Source organism: Arachis hypogaea, chromosome 15 (assembly GCF_003086295.3).
Source record: "Arachis hypogaea cultivar Tifrunner chromosome 15, arahy.Tifrunner.gnm2.J5K5, whole genome shotgun sequence".
In the NCBI taxonomy this organism is placed as follows: Eukaryota; Viridiplantae; Streptophyta; class Magnoliopsida; order Fabales; family Fabaceae; genus Arachis; species Arachis hypogaea.
The window spans coordinates 135,598,564-135,614,180 of record NC_092050.1 but is presented as its reverse complement, the minus strand read 5'-3'; the positions used below and the strand labels follow the sequence as shown (position 1 = coordinate 135,614,180).

The following is a 15,617-nucleotide window of genomic DNA, read 5'->3' as shown; positions in this document are numbered from 1 at the left end:
TAACAAACCCCTTTAAAATTGATAACCGAGTATTTAAACCTCGGGTCGTCTTCTCAAGGAATTGCAGGGAGGTGTATTTATTATTGGTTATGAGTTTTCTGGGGAATGTTGAGTTTGGGCAATGGGCACAGGTATATTTAAATGACAAGTAAAATAAATTAACAATAATAAAATCTCTTGGCAAGGTATGAAGAACTGGAAGCCTATCCTGGTTATCCTTATCAATTGTAATGAGAATTGGATTTATCTCCCACTTTGTTAACCTCTAACTATGAAGGTAAGTTAAGTGGATGAATTAATTTTGATTCCTCAAGTCCTAGTCTTTCCTTGGAAAAAGTCAGAGTTAGTGGAACTCGAATTAATTCTTGAAGAATTCTAATTTTCAATTAACAATGAGTTTGATAACTCAAGAGTCTCCAATGACTCAACCAAAGCCAAAAGGGAAAAATCCAAATTATTTATATAAATAAAAGAAAGCAATCATAAGTCTGAAATACCTCAAAATATATTAAATAGAAAATCAATCTAAACATAGAGAGTCATAAACAAAATTGAGAAAAGAAATAAAAGAATATTGAACCTGGGATTGAGAGTCACTCCTAAAACTAAGAGAAGTCCTAAATCCTAATCCTAAGAGAGAGGAGAGAACCTCTCTCTCTAAAGACTACATCTACTCCTAAAATTGTGAATTTGAAAGCTTGTTGATGAATGGATGCATTCCTCCACTTTATAGCCTCTAATCTGTGTTTTCTGGGCCGCGAACTGGGTCGAAAATAGCCCGAAAATCGCTGGAGAAGAATTCAAACACGCTGATTTCTGTCACTGCGACGCAGCCGCATGGAGCACGCGGTCGCGTCGCCTAGCATCAGGGAAACTATGACATATTATATATCAAATCGAAGCTCCGAACGTTAGCTTTCCAACGCAACTAGAATCGCGTCGTTTGGACCTCTATAGCTAAAGTTATAGCCGTTTGAGTGCGAAGAGGTCAGGCTGGACAGCTTAGCAATTTCTCCAACTTCTTGTATTCCTTTCACTTTTGCATGCTTTCTTTCCATCCTCTGAGCCATTCCTGCCCTGTAATCTCTGAGATCACTTAACACACATATCAAGGCATCTAATGGTAATAAGAGAGGATTAAGCATAGGGAACTTAAGACCAAAGAAGCATGTTTTCAATCAAAGCACATAATTAGGAAGGCAAATGTAAAACCATGCAAATAGTATGAATAAGTGGGTAAAGAGTTGCTAAAATCCACTCAATTGAGCACAAGATAAACCATAAAATAGTGGTTTATCAATCCTTGATTCGGACGGTCATAGAAGTTGAGTAGCTGCCACAGTGTTGTCGTCCTGTTGGAGTTGCGGACATTCATCAGTATAATGACTATAATCTGCACAGATTCTGCATACTCTTTGGGGAACTAACTGTTGGCTCTGTTGTGGTGGGTGAGGCTGAGCTTGTTGTGCTTGTTGTTGATTTAACTGCATTTGCTTCAGTAGGTTGGTCATTTCACATATACTCTGTGTAAGAGCAGTAGTCTCAATGCTAGAGGAAACCTTTGTAACAGTTTTTGAGTGGCTGCGCCTCTGCCTGTGATTCCTAGTGGACTCAGCTAAGTCGCTGATCAGTTGCCATGCTTCATCTGTGATTCTGTACTTTTTCAGGGAACCATTACTAGCACCATCCAATGTGGTCTTATCCTGGGGGTTCATGCCTTGAGTGAAGTAGCTGATCAACACTAGTCTGTCAATCATGTGATGGGGGCATGAGTCTAGAAGGTTCTTAAAACGCTCCCAGTATTCATAGAGAGTCTCCGAGTCTCCTTGAACAATGCAGGAGATCTCTTTCCTCAGTCTATCTGTGACTTCAACTGAAAAGTATTTTTCCAAAAATTCTTTCCTGAGTGTATCCCAGTTGGTAACAGTCACTTCAGGTTGGGAGTAGTACCACTCCCTTGCCTTTCCCTCAAGAGAAAATGGGAAGGCAGTTAACAGAATAGAAGTTTCATCTGCACCATTACGCCTAACAGTAGAACAGGCTGTCTGGAAATTCCTAAGGTGCTTAATAGGCTCTTGAGCAGGTAAGCCATGAAACTTGGGCATCAAGTTGATTAGTGCAATTTTTAGCTCAAAATCTGCAGCCAGATTTGGATGATGCACTTGATAAGGTTGCAGTGTAAAATCTGGGGCTCCAGCTTCCTGGAGAGTAATTCTCCTAGGTTCTGCCATGTTACCTGCACGTGAATCAACTGGATCAGTAGTAAAGGAGCTTGTCTCGCTCTCAGATGGCGGTTCAGATTTGCCCTCAGATGAGACTGGTGAATCGATAACAATCACTTCACCACCCTCAAAGGCTAACCGACGTCGAGCTCGCCTAATACGTGAAAGAGTTCTTTCAATTTCAGGATCAAAAGCGGCTAAGCACGGATCAGGCAGTGAACGCGTCATTCAATGAGAAAGACATATAGCTCATGGTAACAGAAATAAAAATAAAATATGCAAATAAAAATAAAAATATGTACACTAATTAATAATCTAGCACGCTATTGCAACTCCCCGGCAACGGCGCCAAAAATTGAACGGCAGGCAGAAGTCGGCTAATTAAGAAATCAAAACATGGAATACGTTGTGAGTATAGTTCTTAACCAGCTAAGATCTGCATCGTCAATTTAGAAAAGTTGTCACAAATTTTAGAATTAAAAATACTGAGAGTATGAGTCCCAGGTCGTCTCCCAACGAGTTGCAAGAAAGCGTGCTAATTTATTAATCAAAAATTTTCCAGAAGGTTTGAGTTGGATAATGAGTAATTAAAATAATTGTAAATTAAAGCAATAAAACTAAGAATTATTATTAATATTAAAAGGCCTTGACTGGGGGAATGATTAATTGGAAGTTCTATTCTTGTTGGAATCTTCTCAAGTGTAGAGTAAAGAGGTTGTTGTTTTCACTTAGTTAACCCTTACTAAATAAAGAAAAGTCAAATGATTGAGCTAACTCTTACCCGTAAATCCTAATCCTCTCCCTTGGGAAGGTCTAGCGTTAGTAGGTACAGAATTAGCCAACAACGTCCAATTTAACTAAGCACTTGAGCATTCCAACTCAAGTGTCTCCTCTTAATCAATCCCCATGTCAAGTAGAAAATCTACTCCATTAACATGGAATTAATACTCATAAAAATATAAGAACAGAAGACATAATTAAATGAAATAAAATAGAGAATTAATTAAAAATAAAAGTAACTCTATATATTAATAAATCCAAAATGCAACATACTTATTTGAATAGGGTCAATGAGCAACTAATAAGAGTAAAGGAATATGGAAATGTTGAGTTAAGAAATTAACTAAATTAATTAGTGATGATAAATATTATTTAATTGGGCAAAATAAATAATTAAATGTTGATTGTTTATAATTATATGAAGCTAATTATTTATTGTTGCAATACTGCAGCCCAAATGAAATGGAAAATGGAACAAGGCTGATGGGTTGGCAACTCAAACGAAGCCCAAAAGAAAACAAAGAAAGGAACCAATGGGCCAAGCAAATCAAACCAAATCCAAGCCCGTGTCCATAAATCCAAGTTGATCCCACAAAGCTTCTCATACAAGATTGAAGTCTTCACTCTCCCTCTTACTTGCTGTCACCAAAGCAACGTTCTTCTCTCCTCTGTCTTAGTCAAATTACAAACTCAGAAAAGTGAGAAAGAGAAAGAGAAAGCTTCTTCCCTAAAGTGATCATCAAAGAAGCAAGAAAGAGAAAGTCCAAGCTTGAAACACAGAAGTCTAATCAGCAAATTCAAACCATATCAAGCTTAGGTTAAAGGTAACCCATTTCCTCATACATGCAACACACTTTCTTCTCTTCATTTTCAACTCTCTGTATCTCCATTTTGGGTTATATGGAAAAGAAGATTTATGTTCCTCTCTGCTGTAAATCCACAGTCTCAAACATGTCTTGGGGACCAAGTTGGTTTTCAAGGGCTCAGATTAAGTTGACCATTAGAAGATTTTTGTGGTTGCTGCTTTATGGCTTTCGGTTAAGATGAAGAAGTCAGAAACAAAATTTCTACTCTAAGGTTTAATGAGAAAAAGTAAATTTGTGGATTGGTGAAGCTCAAGGCTCAAGGTGTTGACCTTGGAAGAAGAACCCAGCAACATGCAAGGAGATAAAAGAAGACTTTGTGCTCATTCAGAACCAAGGAGAGAAAACCAGAGTTGTGAGAGTAGTATTCTGGAAAGAAGTTCCTCTACTTGGATAATGCTTTCTTTCAAAGAAGCATTCGGCCCATACTGAAGAACTGCATCTGAGGTTTGCAAATCTGGTTTTGCACATAGCAAAGAGGCTGTTGATGAAGTCAATCTCCTTCATTTTTACAGATTGTAATGTACTTTTCTATGTTTATCTTTTTGTAATTTCTTGTGAGAAAAGGCATTGTGAGAAAGCTCAAGTAAAAGCCATGAGTGGAAAAAGGCTGAGTGATACACTTGAGAGAAAAGTCTAGAGTTATTTTCTAATTTCTTTAGGTATGTCTATGTCTTGTATCTTGTACCTGTGAGGTATCCCTTTCTTAGTTGGGTTAGCACTAAGAGTGAATAGTTAGGTATTAGCATAGCCAATGTCAAGTTAGGTTAGAACTGGAGTGAGAAAGGAGTGGGTCAATCCTATGAAATTGGTGTATGTAATACTGTTAACTATAGTAAAAATTCTTCCATAGTTGTGGAGGAGACTGGACGTAGGTTGCATAGCACAAGGCAACTGAACCAGGATACATGTTGGTGTTAGCTTTTCTCTTCTCTGCTGTGTTCTGTTTTCTGATATTCATGAGACAAAAACAAATTATCGTATAAATTTCTGCTGCTGAGTACAAACAGAATCAGAATTGAAAGTTTGTTTAAAAGGGGTCATAATAGCAACTTAAAAGGAAGGCATAGATTCAACCCCCCTTCTCTAAGCCTACCACAACCTTCAATTGTTATCAGAGCTAATGTCTCAAGAATCAAGCTTAACCGCTTGGAGCAAAGATTCAATGGCGAACAACTTGGGCACAACCACAGTTGCCTACACCATTACTGAAGGCCAGTCAAACAACCGGCCACCTTTCTTCAACGGGAAGAACTATTCTTACTGGAAAGAATGGATAAGAATCTTCATCCAATCTATCGACTACAACATATGGAAGATTGTAGTGAGCGGTCCCAAGATCCCAACAAAAACAAGTGCTGATGGAGTGGTTACTCCAAAAGAAGAAGCTGAATGGAATGAAGATGATAAGAAGAAGATAGAGCTAAATGCTAAAGCAATCAACCTTCTTCACTGTGCTATCAGCTTTGAAGAGTACCAGAAGGTGTCTAGATGCAAGACAGCCAAAGAAATCTGGGAAAAACTCCAGGTTACACACGAAGGCACTAAACAAGTCAAAGAAACAAGGATTGATATGCTGCGAAAAGAGTACGAGATGTTTAGCATGAAGGATGGAGAAAGCATTGATGAAGCGTTTGAGAGATTCTCAATCATAATCAACAACCTTGATGCTATGGGTACAAACTATGCAGAATAAATCTTGGTGAGAAAACTCCTTAGAAGCCTCACAAAAGAATGGGAAACCACTGCCATTGTCCTAATCGAGAGCAACAACCTAAGTCCCATAACCTATGATGAGCTGAGAGGAAAACTCCTTGCCTATGAAACCATACACACAAACACAGACTCAAAGAAAAAGGGAATAGCCCTCAAGTCACAAATAGAACCAAAAGAGAGTGAGTCTAGTGATGGTATTTCAGATAATGAGCTTTTGTTTTTTGCTAGGAGATTTAGAAGGATGATGAAGAACAAAGAAAAATACAAGGGTTCAAGTTCAAAGGAACACAAGATCGACTTGAGCAAGGTGACGTGTCATCATTACAAGGAGGCTGGACATTTCAAGCTAAATTGTCCAAAGCTCAAAAAGGAGGACAAAGGAAAGAAGGAAAGGAAGAGAATGCTCATGGCAGCTTGGGAGGATCTCGAGAACGACTCCAATGAGGAAGAAGAGTCTGAAGGTGAAAACAAAGACTGTTTCATGGCTGGAAACAAAAATTTTGATGAGGTAAATTACTTTGATTTGTCTATGGATGATCTACATGCTATTATTGATGATCTCACCTTAAACACCTCAAAACTTCTTGACAAATACAATGAGTGTAGATCTGAAAGAGATGTGTTAAGAGCTGAAAATAATTTTTTAAAAGAAAAAGTGAAGGAAACTGAATGTGCTTTAGACATCATTGAAGAAAACAGATTTCTAAAATCTGAACTTGAAAAATTAAAAGGAAAGCACATTGTGGATCCTTCTCATGAGTTAATTGCTGAAAATAAAAGATTAAATGATATGATTAAAAGACTGAATGGTGACTTAGCAAAATTTGCTCAAAAGTTCTAGTAACTTGGACAGATTACTTGCAAGTCAAAGACCATTATTTGAAAAATTCGATTTAGGCTATATAGCCAAGGAAGATGCAGTTTTCAATGATTCCTCCATAAAATTTGTGGCTTCTTCATCAAATACTAAATCCACACCAATCAAATCTGGTATTGGATATGCTCCAACATTTGAAGAAAAATTTGATGAAGTAGACAAGTGAAAATGAGACTTCACCAAGAACCGAACCGAGTTCAAACAGGCCAGGCTTGGGATACATTTCGAAAAATGAGGGAGCTTTCAAGAAACCACTTTTTTACAACAAAACCTCATTTTTGAAAAATCCAAAGGTTTTCAAAAATTCTGGTAAAAATATTTTTGCAAAGAGGAATAATTATAACAAAAATCAGTTTGTCAAAAAAAATGCATCTCCTCCAAAAACCAGAAAATTTCAACCCTTCAATCACTTCAAGCAATGCAACTCACCTCAATTTCAGCGACACACATCAGAAAATCATTGTGTAAATTCCAAAAAATTTTGTCACTCATATGCACAATGTTTCATTGAAAAGAGAGTTGTGGGAAACAAAGTTTACAATGTTGTTTGTGATTTCAATGCACTTGGGCAACCAAGATGGATTAACTTCAAAGGATCCAAATTAATTTGGATACCTAAGGCTACTTGAAACTCTTCATGCAGATTTGCTAGCATCCAAGAACAAAAAGGACATGTGGTACATGGATAGTGGATGTTCAAGGCACATGACTGGAAGGTCAACCTACTTCATCAAACTAAATAAGTATGATGGAGGTTTTGTGACCTTTGGAGATGATGGTAAAGGTAAAATCATTGCTGTTGGAAAAGTAGGTAATGAACAATCTACTTTCATTGATGATGTACTTTTAGTATGCAGTTTGAAGCACAATCTTTTGAGTATAAGTCAGCTGTGTGATTTAGGATATTTAGTGACTTTCAAAAGACTTGAATGATGTGTTGTTAATGAGAAGACAAATGAAGTGATTTTTGTTGCCAAGCGTTTTAATAATATGTATGGACTTACTCTTGATGAACTAAAGGATCAAAATGTAGCTTGTCTTCACTCTAAAGAATCTGAAAAGTGGTTATGGCACAAAATATTGGGCCATGCAAGTATGTTTCAAATAAACAAACTTGTAAAGAAAGAATTAGTAAGAGGTCTTCCTTTGATAAAGTTTGAGAAAGACATCACTTGTGATGCTTGCCAAATGGAAAAACAAACAAAAAGTTCTTTTAAACCAAAGGAAGACATCTCTACTAAAAGACCACTTGAATTGCTACACATTGATTTATTTGGTCCAACAAGAACTCAAAGCCTAGGTGGTAAACATTATGGTTTAGTAATTGTGGATGACTATACTAGGTTTGGTTGGGTTTTATTTCTTGCACACAAAAATGAAGCATTTTCGGCCTTTGAACCTTTTTGCAAGAAAATTCAAAATGAAAAGGATTTAAAAATATCTTCTATAAGAAGTGATCATGGAACTGAATTTGAAAATAATTTATTTGAATCCTTTTGTGAGAAATTTGGAATATCTCACAACTTCTCTTATCCAAGAACACCACAACAAAATGGTGTTGTGGAAAGAAGAAATAGAAGCATACAAGAGATGACAAGAGCTATGCTTTATGAGAGTAATGTTCCAAAATTCCTTTGGGCTGAAGCAGTTAACACGGCTTGCCATATTTTGAATAGAACAATCATAAGAAAAATTTTGAAGAAAACCCCTTATGAACTTTGGAAAGGTTACCCACCAAACTTAGACTACTTGCACATATTTGGATGCAAATGTTTTGTTTTAAATAACAAGGATAATTTGGGTAATTTTGATCTAAAGGCGTATGAGTGTTTGTTTGTAGGATATTCCACAACTAGTAAAGCATATAGGATTTATCATCAAGATGCTAGGATTATTGAGGAGTCCATACATGTTATATTTTGTGATACTAACCTGGTGCAAAGCATTTTGGAAGATTGTGATGCAAAAAATCAAGCTCAAAAGGAAAATGAAACCACTCAAAATCATGAAAAGGAAAAGTCTGGTCAAACTGAACCAGAAACTGCAACTGCTGAAAATTCAAGAGACAATTCTATTTTGTCTCATAAATCTGAAGGAAATCCTGAAGCCAGCAACACCCAGAATCCCTTGGTATCTGAATCTGCCTCCAAATCCACCAGACCTCATGAATGGAGATTCTTAAAGAATTATCCTAAGAAATTTGTCATTAGGAACGTCTCTCATGGGGTTAGAACTCGGTCTTCAACAAGAAAAGAGAATGAAGGAACAAACATTGCCTTCTCTCTCAAATGGAGCCTCAAAATGTTAAGGAAGCCCTTAATGACCCTTCATGAGTAAAGGCAATGGAAGATGAGCTCCAAGAGTTTGAGAAGAACCAAGTTTGGACTTTGGTTCCAAGGCCAAGTGGAAAGAAAGTGACCGGCACCAAGTGGATATTCCGGAACAAGTTGGGAGAAGATGGTAGCATTGCAAGAAACAAGGCAAGGCTAGTGGCACAAGGATATGACCAAGAAGAAGGAATAGACTTTGATGAATCATTTGCCCATGTTGCCCGAATGAAAGCCATAAGACTTCTCTTAGCCTATGCTGCATTTGTGGTTTTAAATTATATCAAATGGATGTGAAATGTGCATTTTTGAATGGTGTGATAGATAGAGAAGTGTATGTGGAGCAGCCTCCTGGTTTTGAAAATAAAGAGCCTTCTAATCATGTTTTCAAATTATCTAAAGCTCTCTATTGTTTAAGACAAGCTCCTAGAGCTTGGTATGAGAGACTTAGCTCTTTTCTTTTAAAAAATGATTTTTAAAGAGGCACCACTGACACAACTCTATTTATCAAGAACTCTAATGATTCTTTTATTCTAGTCCAAATATATGTTGATGACATTATTTTTGGATCAGCCAATGAATCCCTCTGTTCTGATTTTGGAAAACTCATGACAAGTGAATTTGACATGAGTATGATGGGTGAACTTAATTTTTTCCTTGGGCTGCAAATTAAACAAACTGAAAAAGGTATTTTCATTCATCAAGTGAAGTATGCCAAGGAATTAGTTAAGAAATTTGGTATGGAAAATGCCAAACCTATGGGAACCCCCATGCATCCTAGTTCAAAATTAGATAAAGGAGAAACTGAGAAAGATGTTGATGAAACTAGGTATAGATGAATGATTGGTTCTCTTATGTACTTAAATTCCTCTAGACCCGATATTGTGCAAAGTGTTGGATTGTGTTCTAGGTTCCAATCCAAACTAAAAGAGTCACATCTTTCTGCAGTTAAGAGAATCATTAGATATGTTCATGGCACATCCAATTTTGATCTTTGGTATCCTAAGATTGATAATTTTTCTGCAGTCAGTTATTGTGATGCAGATTTTGCTGGTGATAGAGTTGATAGAAGGAGTACTTCAGGCCTATGTTGCTTCCTTGGAAAGTCATTGAATGTTTGGTCAAGTAAAAAGCAACCAACAGTGGCCTTATCCACTGCAGAGGCTGAGTATATTGCTGCTTCTTCTTGTTGTTCTCAGCTTTTATGGTTAAAAACACAGCTTACCGATTACAAATTAAATGCTGAAAATATTCCCTTAATATGTGATAATATGAGTGCCATTAATATTTCTAAAAATCCAGTTTTGCACTCTAGGACTAAGCATATTGAAGTGAAATTTCACTCAATAAGAGAACATGTCCAAAAGGGGGATATTAGCATTCAATTTGTTAAATCAGAAGAGCAATTAGCAGATATTTTCACAAAACCATTAGCTAAGGACAGATTTTGCATGCTTAGGACCAGTCTAGGAATTTTAAGTCATGATTCATTGTTTGAAAATTGCTGATGTGTTTGTTGAAGTTTTTGTATCATAGGTTCGGATGAGACAATTATGGGTAGAAGAAGAACCATCACTCTGAATTTTATCTTCTGGGCTCTGAACTTTCTTGGAATAGGGTTCTGAACTTTCTTTTTTCAAGAACACTCTTAACTTGCTGCAATTACAAACCTATTCATGTATTGTGCATGTCTTTTTTACATTTCTCATTATCATCATTTCAATTTTTGAAAAACTGCAACTTCTGTTTTAATTGTGCTAATGTCTTGTTTGAGAATTCTATTTTGCATGTCAAAGAGACATTTGTTGAATAAGAAATGAGAGATCTAGTTTTTGTTGTGTAAAAATGGACATAGACCATGCTTGAATCTTATTACACATGTGGTCTCTTTTTGTTTTTTGAAACCTTCAAGTGATATAAAACTCTCTTTTTAGTTCTAATGAATTTTTACCAAAAATTGGTCTTTGCACATTTGTGAGTTTTGTTATATAAAATGGTGTTGCAGATTGAAATATGATCTTTATTTCTCTTCCGAATTTTTCTTAGTATTTCAAAACGCAATATTTAGCTTTAACATGCCTCTAACACACTTTTTTGCAAGTTTTGTTTTGTTTTATTTTTCCCACCTTGATGACAAAAGGGGGAGAAAAATGCATATATGAGGCTTGATAAGACATAAGACTTACTGAGATTATTGGATATTAGTTTTGTTTAGTCTTGTGTTTGTTAATTGACTTGTGTTTATGAATTGAAATCTATTTTACTTGTTTGTGAACTGAACTTGGATGACTTTAAGTCATTTGAACTTTATGTTGTACTGGTGAATTGTTGCTTACATGCTGCCGTCATTTGCAATATGTGCTTTTATGGATTATTAGACTTTTGTGCAACCATAGAATTCCAGATAAGCATGTATATACATTGGATTGTTGTGTTGACATTATTGTCTGTGTCCTCAGGTTAAGCGATAAGCATACATTAAGGGGGAGCATCTCATATGAAAGAAAGGGGGAGCACATCAAGTTAATCTGGTATCATCAAAGGAAAGTCTCTGAACCTCTTGTTGCAGGATTTTAGTTCATTAACTATTGCACCCTTGATCACAAAAGGGGGAGTAGCTGTATGAATTGAATTGAATATGAATTGAATTGAATTTAGTAGCTATATAAATTGAATTGAATTTAGTAGCATATAATTTGCTAATTTTGCTACTGCTGTGATTTTTTGGCATGAGAATTTGAACTTGCTTCGTATGATCTGTTGCTGTTTTGCCTTTGTTTGTCTTGATGCTCTGTTTTGGTTAAAGCTTGAGCTGGATAATTGTTATTATTGCTGAGATATTTTGATTCAGTTTTAGGCTGAACTTTTGGCTATTTTTTGTAAAATTCCTTAGCTCTGTTTCATGAGATGTTATAACTGTTTGAAACTATTACTGTTTGCTGCATCCATGGACAGTATATAGTATTTTATTGTGTTCCCAATAAGTATATGCAAATAGGAAAGAAGAGAAGAGCATAAATCTAGGGGGAGCAACTCTTGAAAGAGAAAGGGGGAGCAACACAAAAGCAAGTGACATCATTCAAAGGGAAGTTTCTTAACTCTATTCAAATTCAATTCCTTTTGATAAATGTTTTAATTATGTTTGTCATCAAGGGGGAGATTGTTGAGTTAAGAAATTAACTAAATTAATTAGTGATGACAAACATTATTTAATTGGGCAAAATAAATAATTAAATGTTGATTGTTTATAATTATATGAAGCTAATTATTTATTGTTGCAATACTGCAGCCCAAATGAAATGAAAAATGGAACAAGGCTGATGGGTTGGCAACTCAAACGAAGCCCAAAAGAAAACAAAGAAAGGAACCAACGGGCCAAGCAAATCAAACCCAATCCAAGCCCTTGTCCATAAATCCAAGTTGATCCCACAAAGCTTTTCATACAAGATTGAAGTCTTCACTCTCCCTCTCACTTGCTGTCACCAGAGCAATGTTCTTCTCTCCTCTGTCTTAGTCAAATCACAAACTCAGAAAAGTGAGAAAGAGAAAGAGAAAGCTTCTTCCCTAAGGTGATCATCAAAGAAGCATGAAAGAGAAAGTCCAAGCTTGAAACACAGAAGTCTAATCAGCAAATTCAAACCATAGCAAGCTTAAGTTAAAGGTAACCAATTTCCTCATACATGCAACACACTTTCTTCTCTTCATCTTCAACTCTCTGTATCTCCATTTTGGATTATATGGAAAAGAAGATTTATGTTCCTCTCTGCTGTAAATCCACGGTCTCAAACATGTCTTGGGGACCAAGTTAGTTTTCAAGGGCTCAGATTAAGTTAACCATTGGAAGATTTTTGTGGTTGCTGCTTTATGGCTTTCGGTCAAGATGAAGAAGTCAGAAACAAAGTTTCTACTCTAAGGTTTAATGAGAAAAAGTAAATCTGTGGGTTGGTGAAGCTCAAGGCTCAAGGTGTTGACCTTGGAAGAAGAACCCAGCAACATGTAAGGAGATAAAAGAAGACTTTGTGCTCATTCAGAACCAAGGAGAGAAAACCAGAGTTGTGAGAGTAGTGTTCTGGAAAGAAGTTCCTCTACTTGGATAATGCTTTCTTTCAAAGAAACATTCGGCCAATACTGAAGAACTGCATGTGAGGTTTGCAAATCTGGTTTTGCACATAGCAAAGAGGCTGTTAATGAAGTCAATCTCCTTCATGTTTTATAGATTGTAATGTACTTTTCTATGTTTATCTTTCTGTAATTTCTTGTGAGAAAATGCATTGTGAGAAAGCTAAAGTAAAAGCCATGAGTGGAAAAAGGCTGAGTGATACACTTGAGAGAAAAGTCTAGAGTTATTTTCTGATTTCTTTAGGTATGTCTATGTCTTGTATCTTGTACCTGTGAAGTATCCCTTTCTTAGTTGGGTTAGCACTAAGAGTGAATAGTTAGGTATTAGCATAGTGATGAGCGGATAATTTATACGCTTTTTGACATTGTTTTTAGTATGTTTTTAGTAGGATCTAGTTACTTTTAGGGATGTTTTTAATAGATTTTGTGTTAAATTCACATTTCTGGACTTTACTGTGAGTTTGTGTGTTTTTCTGTGATTTCAGGTATTTTCTGGCTGAAATTGAGGGACTTGAGCAAAAATCAGATTCAGAGGTTGAAAAAGGACTGCTGATGCTGTTGGATTCTGACCTCCCTACACTCAAAGTGGATTTTCTGGAGCTACAGAACTCGAAATGGCGCGCTTTCAATTGCGTTGGAAAGTAGACATCCAGGGCTTTCCAGAAATATATAATAGTCCATACTTTGGCCAAGAATTGACGACGTAAACTGGCGTTCAATGCCAGCTTTCTACCCAAATCTGGCGTCCAGCGCCAGAAAAGGATCCAAAACCAGAGTTGAACGCCCAAACTGGCATAAAAACTGGCGTTCAACTCCACAAATGGCCTCTGCACGTGCAACACTTAAGCTCGGCCCAAACACACACCAAGTGGGCACCGGAAGTGGATTTATACATCAAATACTTACTCATGTAAACCCTAGTAGCTAGTTTATTATAAATAGGACCTCTTACTATTGTATTAGGCATCCTGGATTGTATTTTGATCCTGTGATCTCGTTCAGGGGGATGGCCATCTCGGCCATGCCTGGACCTTTCACTTATGTATTTTCAACGGTAGAGTTTCTGCACTCCATAGATTAAGGTGTGGTGCTCTGCTGTTCCTCAAAGATTAATGCAAAGTACTACTGTTTTCTATTCAATTCTTCTTATTTCGCTTCTAAGATATCCATTCGCACCCAAGAACGTGATGAAGGTGATGATTATGTGTGACGCTCATCACCATTCTCCCCTATGAACGCGTGCCTGACAAACACTTCTGTTCTACATGAATTAAGCTAGAATGAGTATCTCTTAGATCTCCTAACCAGAATCTTCGTGGCGTAAGCTAGAATGATGGCGGCATTCAAGAGAATCCGGAAGGTCTAAACCTTGTCTGTGGTATTCTGAGTAGGATTCAATGATTGAATGACTGTGACGAGCTTCAAACTCGCGAGTGCTGGGCGTTAGTGACAGACGCAAAAGGAGGGTGAATCCTATTCCAGCATGATCGGGAACCGACAGATGAATAGCCGTGCCGTGACAGGGTGCGTGAGCATATGATTCACTGAGAGGAGGGGATGTAGCCACTGACAACGGTGATGCCCTTGCATAAAGCCAGCCATGGAAAGGAGTAAGACTGACTGGATGAAGATAGCAGGAAAGCAGAGGTTCAGAGGAACGAAAAGCCTCTCCATTCACTTATCTGAAATTCCTACCAATGATTTACATAAGTATCTCTATCCCTATTCTATTATTTATTATTCGAAAACACCATTATCACTTTATATCTGCCTGACTGAGATTTACAAGGTGACCATAGCTTGCTTCATACCAACAATCTCCGTGGGATTCGACCCTTACTCACGTAAGGTATTACTTGGATGACCCAGTGCACTTGCTGGTTAGTTGTATCGAAGTTGTGACAATTATGTATTGAGATCAGAGCACCAAGTTGCTCACGTTGCCGGGGATTGTTTGAGCCTGGACATCACAATTTCGTGCACCAAGTTTTTGGCGCCGTTGCCGGGGATTGTTCGAGTTTGGACAACTGACGGTTCATCTTGTTGCTCAGATTAGGTAATTTTCTTTTTGTTTTGTTTTCAAAAATTTTTCAAAAATATTTCAAAATTTTCTCCTTTGTTTTCGAAAAAAAAAATGTTTTCAAAAAAATATATTTTTCCTCAGGATTTTTAAGAATGAATTCTAGTGTTTCATGAAACATGTTGAATCCTATCTGGCTGTAAAGCCATACCCAAACTGCTTTGGGATTGGTATTCAACTAATCACTCCAGTCCATGTAATTATATGTTGAAGCTTGGCTGGCTATTAAGCCATGCCTGACCCTTTGATTGGAGCTTTAAGACTAACATGGCAAGATTCCTAGAATTCATATTAAAAATTTTGGAATCCTTATTTTTTAATTTTCACAATAATTTTCGAAAAAAAAAATTTAAAGAAAATACAAAAAAAAATTAGAAAATCATAAAAATCAAAAATATTTCATGTTTCTTGTTTGAGTCTTAAGTCATATCATAAGTTTGGTGTCAATTGCATATGCATCTTGCATTTTTCGAAAATTTCATGCATTCATAGTGTTCTTCATGATCTTCAAGATGTTCTTGGTAAGTCTTCTTGTTTGATCTTGATGATTTTTTGTTTTGTGTCTTTTCATGTTTATCATATGCATTCTTGAATTCTTAGTGTCTAAGCATTAAAGAATTCTAAGTTTGGTGT

At 36.6% G+C, this 15,617-nt stretch overlaps 1 non-coding gene across 1 annotated transcript; it reads left to right on the top strand.

Moving 5' to 3' along the window:
- Window positions 1-1,751: 1,751 nt before the first annotated feature.
- On the top strand, window positions 1,752-1,859 carry LOC112752261 (small nucleolar RNA R71). The gene has a single exon (XR_003176707.1). It is a non-coding gene; the product is annotated as a small nucleolar RNA R71 (small nucleolar RNA).
- The last annotated feature ends 13,758 nt before the right edge of the window (window positions 1,860-15,617 follow it).